The 10000-nt window shown below is 41.9% G+C and overlaps 1 protein-coding gene across 3 annotated transcripts in view; it reads right to left on the bottom strand.

Annotated features, from left to right (window-relative positions):
• hdac7a (histone deacetylase 7a) overlaps window positions 1–10000 on the bottom strand; it is a 61149-nt gene that overhangs the window by 29621 nt on the left and 21528 nt on the right. For all 3 annotated transcript variants that reach the window (XM_063015812.1, XM_063015811.1, XM_063015813.1), the window contains one exon: window positions 5577–5625. The gene's annotated coding sequence lies outside the window, so the exon portion shown is untranslated. The remainder of the gene's footprint in view (window positions 1–5576; window positions 5626–10000) is intronic.

Raw genomic sequence — 10000 nt, 5'->3', positions numbered from 1 at the left:
CTACACACACTCACCATCACCATCATAAACTACACACACTCACTATCACCATCATAAACTACACACACTCACCATCACCATCATAAACTACACACACTCACCATCACCATCATAAACTACACACACTCACCATCAAAAACTACACACACTCACCATCATAAACTACACACACTCACCATCATAAACTACACACACTCACCATCATAAACTACACACACTCACCATCAAAAACTACACACACTCACCATCATAAACTACACACACTCACCATCAAAAACTACACACACTCACCATGGGATTAGATCAGACTGGGATTAGATCAGATCACTCTCAGTACTGATGATGGTTTCTAACTAGATCATGGTGGTGGTTCTGATTCGGCCCTGTGTTTTGTTGTGTCCTGGTTCGTTTTTGGAGAGGAAGTTTGTGAATCAGACGTGAACCGCGTGCCAGACGAGGGTATAAATACCACCTGACCAAACAGCTGATGAGTGAAGAACTAGAGACCACACGTTCATCTTCAGAAGAACCATCGCTTCCTCTTTTACAGTGTTTACAGCCTCCAAACAGCGTGAATCATCATGAATCCAGCACCAACCCTCCACAGGGAACCTGACTCAAGTTCTGCACCTCTAACTCAACCTCAATCCATCACAGTCTTATTATATATATAACCTCAGATTCCAATACAGTATATATCACCTCAAATCCCAATATACAGTGCCATCAGAAAACATGTTTTCAGACATTTTTGTAAATCTTTTAAAAATGTAAACATTTAAACATAATAGGTACATAAGTATTCACACCCTTTGCTATGACGCTCAAAATTGAACTCAGGTGCATCCAGTTTACACTGATCATCCTTGAGATGCTTCTACAACTTGATTGGAGACCACCTGTGGTAAATTCAGTTGATTGAACATAATTTGGAATGGCACACACTTGTCTATAAAAGGTCTCACAGTTGACAGTGCATATCAGAGCAGAAACCAAGCAATGAAGTCAAAGGAATTGTCTTTAGACCTCCGAGACCGGATTGTGTCAAGGCACAAATCTGGGGAAGGATACAAAACAATTTCGGTAGCATTGAAGGTCCCGAAAAGCACTGTGGGCTCCATTATTTGGAAATATTATTCAGAGAGGTGACAAAGAACCCAATGGTCACTAAGGCAGAGCTCCAGTGTTCCCTTGTGGAGATAGGACAACCATCCAGTAGGTCAACCATTGCTAACACACTCCACCAATCAGGCCTTTATGGTAGAGTGGCCTGGCTAACACCATCCCTACTGTCAAGCATGGTGAAGGCAGCATCATGCTGTGGGGATGTTTTTCTGCGGCAGGAACTGGAGGGTAAGATGACAGCAGCCAAATATAGAGAGATTCTTCAAGAAAACCTGCTCCAGAGTGCTCTGGAACTCAGACTAGGGCAACGATTCATCTTCCAACACGACAATGACCCAAAGCACACAGCCAAGATAACAAAGGAGTGGCTTCAGGAGCAGTCTGTGAATGTCCTTGAGTGGCCCAGCCAGAGCCCGGACTTGAATCCAATTGAACATCTCTGGAAAGACCTAAAAATATCCGTCTACAGACGCTGCCCATCCAACCTGACTGAGCTTGAGAGGATCTGCAGTGAAGAATGGGAGAAAATGCCCAAAAACAGGTGTGCTAAGCTTATACAGACATACCCAAGAAGACTTGAGGCTGTGATTGCTGCCAAAGGTGCTTCAACAAAATATTAAGCCATGGGTGTGAATACTTATGTACCTATTATGTTTAAATGTTTACATTTTTAATAAATTTACAAAAATGTCTGAAAACATGTTTTGACTTTGTCATTATGGGCTATTTCGTGTAGATAAAAAAAACAACAACTAAACATCGGTTTTCAAATATGTCTGTAACGTAACAAAATGTGGAAAAAGTGAAGGGGTGTGAATACTTTCTGATGGCACTGTACCTATATCACCTCAAATCCCAATATATATCACCGCAAATCCCAATATATATATAACCTCAAATCCCAATATATAACCCCAAATCCCAATATATATAACCTCAAATCCCAATATATATATAACCTCAAATCCCAATATATAACCCCACATCCCAATATATATAACCTCAAATCCCAATATATATCACCTCAAATCCCAATATATATAACCCCAAATCCCAATATATAACCCCAAATCCCAATATATATATAACCTCAAATCCCAATATATAACCCCAAATCCCAATATATATAACCTCAAATCCCAATATATATAAATATAACCTCAAATCCCAATATATAACCCCACATCCCAATATATATAACCTCAAATCCCAATATATATCACCTCAAATCCCAATATATATAACCCCAAATCCCAATATATAACCCCAAATCCCAATATATATATAACCTCAAATCCCAATATATAACCCCAAATCCCAATATATATAACCTCAAATCCCAATATATATCACCTCAAATCCCAATATATATATAACCTCAAATCCCAATATATATATAACCTCAAATCCCAATATATATCACCTCAAATCCCAATATACATTGTATCACAAAAGTGAGTACACCCCTCACATTTCTGCAAATATTTCATTATATCTTTTCATGGGACAACACTATAGACATGAAACTTGGATATAACTTAGAGTAGTCAGTGTACAGCTTGTATAGCAGTGTAGATTTACTGTCTTCTGAAAATAACTCAACACACAGCCATTAATGTCTAAATAGCTGCAACATAAGTGAGTACACCCCACAGTGAACATGTCCAAATTGTGCCCAAATGTGTCGTTGTCCCTCCCTGGTGTCATGTGTCAAGGTCCCAGGTGTAAATGGGGAGCAGGGCTGTTAAATTTGGTGTTTTGGGTACAATTCTCTCATACTGGCCACTGGATATTCAACATGGCACCTCATGGCAAAGAACTCTCTGAGGATGTGAGAAATAGAATTGTTGCTCTCCACAAAGATGGCCTGGGCTATAAGAAGATTGCTAACACCCTGAAACTGAGCTACAGCATGGTGGCCAAGGTCATACAGCGGTTTTCCAGGACAGGTTCCACTCGGAACAGGCTTCGCCAGGGTCGACCAAAGAAGTCGAGTCCACGTGTTCGGCGTCATATCCAGAGGTCGGCTTTAAAAAATAGACACATGAGTGCTGCCAGCATTGCTGCAGAGGTTGAAGACGTGGGAGGTCAGCCTGTCAGTGCTCAGACCATACGCCGCACACTGCATCAACTCGGTCTGCATGGTCGTCATCCCAGAAGGAAGCTGACGCACAAGAAAGCCCGCAAACAGTTTGCTGAAGACAAGCAGTCCAAGAACATGGATTACTGGAATGCCCTGTGGTCTGACGAGACCAAGATAAACTTGTTTGGCTCAGATGGTGTCCAGCATGTGTGGCGGCGCCCTGGTGAGAAGTACCAAGACAACTGTATCTTGCCTACAGTCAAGCATGGTGGTGGTAGCATCATGGTCTTGGGCTGCATGAGTGTTGCTGGCACTGGGGAGCTGCAGTTCATTGAGGGAAACATGAATTCCAACATGTACTGTGACATTCTGAAACAGAGCATGATCCCCTCCCTTCGAAAACTGGGCCTCATGGCAGTTTTCCAACAGGATAACGACCCCAAACACAACCTCCAAGATGACAACTGCCTTGCTGAGGAAGCTGAAGGTAAAGGTGATGGACTAAACCCAATTGAGTACCTGTGGCGCATCCTCAAGTGGAAGGTGGAGGAGTTCAAGGTGTCTAATATCCACCAGCTCCGTGATGTCATCATGGAGGAGTGGAAGAGGATTCCAGTAGCAACCTGTGCAGCTCTGGTGAATTCCATGCCCAGGAGGGTTAAGGCAGTGCTGGATAATAATGGTGGTCACACAAAATATTGACACTTTGGGCACAATTTGGACATGTTCACTGTGGGGTGTACTCACTTATGTTGCAGCTATTTAGACATTAATGGCTGTGTGTTGAGTTATTTTCAATAATTTCAATAATAAGTTATTTTCAGTAAATCTACACTGCTATACAAGTTGTACACTGACTACTCTAAGTTATATCCAAGTTTTATTTCTATAGTGTTGTCCCATGAAAAGATATGATAAAATATTTGCAGAAATGTGAGGGGTGTACTCACTTTTGTGATACACTGTATATCACCTCAAATCCCAATATATAACCTCAAATCCCAATATATATAACCTCAAATCCCAATATATATAACCTCAAATCTCAATATATATATAACCTCAAATCCCAATATATAACCCCAAATCCCAATATATAAACTCTAATCCATCATCATCACATTATCATTGTGTTTCTCCAACCATCAATCCAGCATCCTGAACCTGATCCTACACACTCACCCCCACCGTCTCACAACGCTGATGTGAACACAAATGTAAACGCTGATGTAAACACTGATGTAAATGCTGATGTAAACACTGATGTAAATGCTGATGTAAACACTGATGTAAATGCTGATGTAAACACTGATGTAAATGCTGATGTAAACACTAATGTAAACGCTGATGTAAACACTGATGTAAATGCTGATGTAAACACTGATGTAAAAACTAGTGTAAACGCTGATGTAAACACTGATGTAAACACTAGTGTAAACGCTGATGTAAACGCTGATGTAAACGCTGATGTAAACACTGATGTAAACACTGATGTAAAAACTAGTGTAAACGCTGATGTAAACACTGATGTAAACTAGTGTAAACGCTGATGAAAACGCTGATGTAAACACTGATGTAAACGCTGATGTAAACACATGTAAAAACTAGTGTAAACGCTGATGTAAACGCTGATGTAAATGCTGATGTAAACACTGATGTAAACACTGATGTAAAAACTAGTGTAAACGCTGATGTAAACACTGATGTAAACACTGATGTAAACACTGATGTAAACGCTGATGTAAATGCTGATGTAAACACTAGTGTAAACGCTGATGTAAACGCTGATGTAAACACTAGTGTAAACGCTGATGTAAACACTAGTGTAAACACTAGTGTAAACGCTGATGTAAACACTGATGTAAACACTAGTGTAAACGCTGACGTAAACACTAGTGTAAATGCTGACGTAAACACTAGTGTAAACGCTGATGTAAACACTAGTGTAAACGCTGATGTAAACACTGATGTAAACACTAGTGTAAACGCTGACGTAAACACTAGTGTAAATGCTGATGTAAACACTAGTGTAAATGCTGATGTAAACACTAGTGTAAACGCTGATGTAAACACTAGTGTAAACGCTGATGTAAACGCTGATGTAAACACAGAATAACGTGGTTTTGGTGGAATAGTTCTCAGTTTCGTGGTGTTTGCTGAAGTCGTCTCGACTCAGAGTGTTTGTTTATATAAAACGGTTTTAAACACCGGCGACATTCCGCTGATTCACCAACAAACCAAAATAAATAAAAATCCTGCACATTCACCACACTGAACTTCAACATGATCTCATTTTCCTTCCTCTCCCTCATTCAGTGTGAGATTTGAACACAACCCATTCTGTATCATCAGTATTAGAAGCTGGTACCTGGTGATGAGTTCAGACTCTACAGCTGGAGGTGACGCACCGATCACATCTGCAGAGAAACAGAGAAATATTACATTATTAACATTTATAGTAACGAGGAGACGAGGAGACGATCTTCTGTTTCAGTCAAAACATTTAGAGTTTATCAGAAACCTAATGTGATTACAGCTGTAATTATTCATTATCACTCCACATCACCATCATCACCATCACATCATGACCCTCACATCACCACGATCACTCCACATCACCATCACATCACCACCACCATCACTACACACCACACTCACATCACCACCACCATCACATCACAATCCTATCACCTGCCTCACATCACACCATCACAATCCCATCACCACCATCACATCACCACCATCACATCATCACCAGCATCACATCATCATCCCATAGCCACCATCACAATCCCATCACATCATCATCATAGTCATCACCATCACATCACCATCATCACATCACCACCATTATAATCACCATCACATCATCACCCTCATCCCCATCACATCACCACCATCACAATCCCATCACCATCACCATCACTCCACATCACCATCACATCACCATCACACCACATCACCATTACATCACCGTCATCACATCACCACCATCACATCACCACCATCACACCACATCACCATCACATCACCACCATCACACCACATCATCACCATCACATCACCACCATCACATCATCACCACCATCACATTACCATCACATCACCATCCCATAGCCACCACCACAATCCCATCACCACCATCCCATCACATCACTATCACATCACCGTCATCACACCACCACCACCATTATAATCACCATCACATCATCACCCTCATCCCCATCACATCACCACCATCACAATCCCATCACCATCACCATCACTCCACATCACCATCACATCACCATCACACCACATCACCATTACATCACCGTCATCACATCACCACCATCGCATAATCAACATCATCACATCACCACCATCACATCATCATCATCACATCACCACCATCACATCACATCACCCTCACATCATCACCATCACATCACCACTATCACATCACCCTCACCCTCATCCCCATCACATCACCACCATCACAATCCCATCACCACCATCATCACTCCACATCACCATCACATCAACATCACATCATCAACATCACATCACCACCATCACACCACCATTACATCACCATCATCACATCACCACCATCGCATAATCAACATCATCACATCGTCACCATCACATCGTCATCATCACATCACCATCACATCACATCACCCTCACATCATCACCATCACATCACCACCCTCACATCATCACCATCACATCACCCTCACATCATCACCATCACATCACCACCATCGCATCATCACCATCACATCATCACCATCACATCACCACCATATCAGTACCATCACATCAACCTCACATCATCACCATCACATCACCCTCACATCATCACCATCACATCACCACTTTCACATCATCACCATCACATCATCACCATCACATCATCACCATCACATCACCACCCTCACATCACCACCATCACATCACTCATTATCACATCATATTTGTGTTCACGTTTGTTTGGTTTTGCCTGTTTTATGTTTCCTGGTGCAGTAAAACATCCACACTGTGAGAGTGACCGGGTTACTGTGACTGACTGTGATCTGGTGAAACTCGGATCTGTTTAAGCTTTGTGGGTATTTGTGAGTATTTGTGAGTATTTGTGGGTATTTGTGAGTATTTGTGGGTATTTGTGGGTATTTGTAAGTATTTGTGGGTATTTGTGAGTATTTGTGAGTATTTGTGGGTATTTGTGAGTATTTGTGGGTATTTGTGAGTATTTGTGAGTATTTCTGGGTATTTCTGGGTATTTGTGAGTATTTGTGGGTATTTGTGGGTATATGTGAGTATATGTGGGTATTTGTGGGTATTTGTGAGTATTTGTGAGTATTTGTGGGTATTTGTGGGTATTTGTGGGTATTTGTGAGATGTGATAGAATCCTCAGTAAAGAAGGAAACAGTCCTGCAGGGTCCCATAATCACCCCACCGTGTTTACACCTTACACCAAATTTCATTCTGAGCTGTTACAGTCTGGGTTCGATTCCCCATCTGGACGGTCGGTCCAGGTTATTTCTGTGTGGAGTTTGCATGCATCACTCTCACATCATCACCATCACATCATCACCATCACATCACCACCATCACATCACCACTTTCACATCATCACCATCACATCACCACCATCACATCATCACCATCACATCACCACCATCACATCACCACTTTCACATCATCACCCTCACATCATCACCATCACATCACCACCATCACATCATCACCATCACATCACCACTTTCACATCATCACATCACATCATCACCATCACATCATCACCATCACATCACCACCATCACATCACCACTTTCACATCATCACCCTCACATCATCACCCTCACATCATCACCATCACATCACCACCATCACATCATCACCATCACATCACCACTTTCACATCACATCACATCATCACCATCACATCATCACCATCACATCACCACCATCACATCACCACTTTCACATCATCCCCATCACATCACCACCATCACATCATCACCGTCACATCATCACCATCACATCATCACCATCACATCATCACCATCACATCACCACCATCACATCACCACTTTCACATCATCACCATCACATCACTCATTATCACATCATATTTGTGTTCACGTTTGTTTGGTTTTGCCTGTTTTATGTTTCCTGGTGCAGTAAAACATCCACACTGTGAGAGTGACCGGGTTACTGTGACAGACTGTGATCTGGTGAAACTTGGATCTGTTTAAGCTTTGTGAGTATTTGTGAGTATTTGTGGGTATTTGTGGGTATTTGTGAGTATTTGTGGGTATTTGTGAGTAGTTGTGGGTATTTGTGAGTATTTGTGGGTATTTGTGAGTATTTGTGGGTATTTGTGGGTATTTGTGAGTATTTGTGGGTATTTGTGGGTATTTGTGGGTATTTGTGAGTATTTGTGGGTATTTGTGGGTATTTGTGGGTATTTGTAAGTATTTGTGGGTATTTGTGGGTATTTGTGGGTATTTGTGGGTATTTGTGAGTATTTGTGGGTATTTGTGAGTATTTGTGGGTATTTGTGAGTATTTGTGAGTATTTGTGGGTATTTGTAAGTATTTGTGGGTATTTGTGGGTATTTCTGAGTATTTGTGGGTATTTCTGGGTATCTGTGAGTATTTGTGGGTATGTGTGGGTATGTGTGAGTATTTGTGGTTATTTGTGGGTATTTGTGAGTATTTGTGAGTATTTGTGAGTATTTGTGGGTATTTGTGAGTATTTGTGGGTATTTGTGAGTATTTCTGGGTATTTCTGGGTATTTGTGAGTATTTGTGGGTATTTGTGGGTATATGTGAGTATATGTGGGTATTTGTGGGTATTTGTGGGTATTTGTGGGTATTTGTGGGTATTTGTGAGTATTTGTGGGTATTTGTGGGTATTTGTGAGATGTGATAGAATCCTCAGTAAAGAAGGAAACAGTCCTGCAGGGTCCCATAATCACCCCACCGTGTTTACACCTTACACCAAATTTCATTCTGAGCTGTTACAGTCTGGGTTCGATTCCCCATCTGGACGGTCGGTCCAGGTTATTTCTGTGTGGAGTTTGCATGTTCTCCCTGCATCCATGTGGGTTTCCTCCGGGGCTCCGGATACATAAGAAGAACATGCCAAACTTCCAAAAGGCTGTTGAATTCAAAGGTTGGGGTGTGCAGCATCCACTCTACCCCCCATGCAGCATCCACTCTACCCCCCACGCAAGTGTTTATGTTAACTTAATTCATTAATGAAACAACAGGATTGAGGCGGTGATGAGAGAGTTGCACAGCAACATGTATCCGGGGACCTGGGTTCGATCCTCGCCTCAACTCACTGTTTTAAGTTTCCTCACAAAAACGTAGCGTGACTGCTTACTAACCCTCAGTGTGTGTGTGTCTGTGTGTGTGTGTCTGTGTGTGTGTGTGTGTGTGTCTGTGTGTGTGTGTGTGTGTCTGTGTGTGTGTGTGTTTGTGTCTGTGTGTGTGTGTGTGTCTGTGTTTGTGTGTTTGTGTGTCTGTGTGTGTGTCTGTGTGTGTCTGTGTGTGTGTGTCTGTGTGTGTGTCTGTGTGTGTGTGTCTGTGTTTGTGTGTCTGTGTGTGTGTCTGTGTGTGTGTGTGTCTGTGTTTGTGTGTCTGTGTGTGTGTGTCTGTGTGTGTGTGTCTGTGTGTCTGTGTGTGTGTGTCTGTGTGTGTGTCTGTGTGTGTGTGTCTGTGTGTGTGTGTCTGTGTGACTGTGTGAGAGAGAGAGAGAGAGAGAGAGAGAGAGAGAGAGAGAGAGAGAGAGAGAGA

Source organism: Trichomycterus rosablanca, chromosome 19, assembly GCF_030014385.1.
Source record: "Trichomycterus rosablanca isolate fTriRos1 chromosome 19, fTriRos1.hap1, whole genome shotgun sequence".
NCBI lineage: Eukaryota > Metazoa > Chordata > Actinopteri > Siluriformes > Trichomycteridae > Trichomycterus > Trichomycterus rosablanca.
This window is presented reverse-complemented; position numbering and strand designations above follow the sequence as displayed.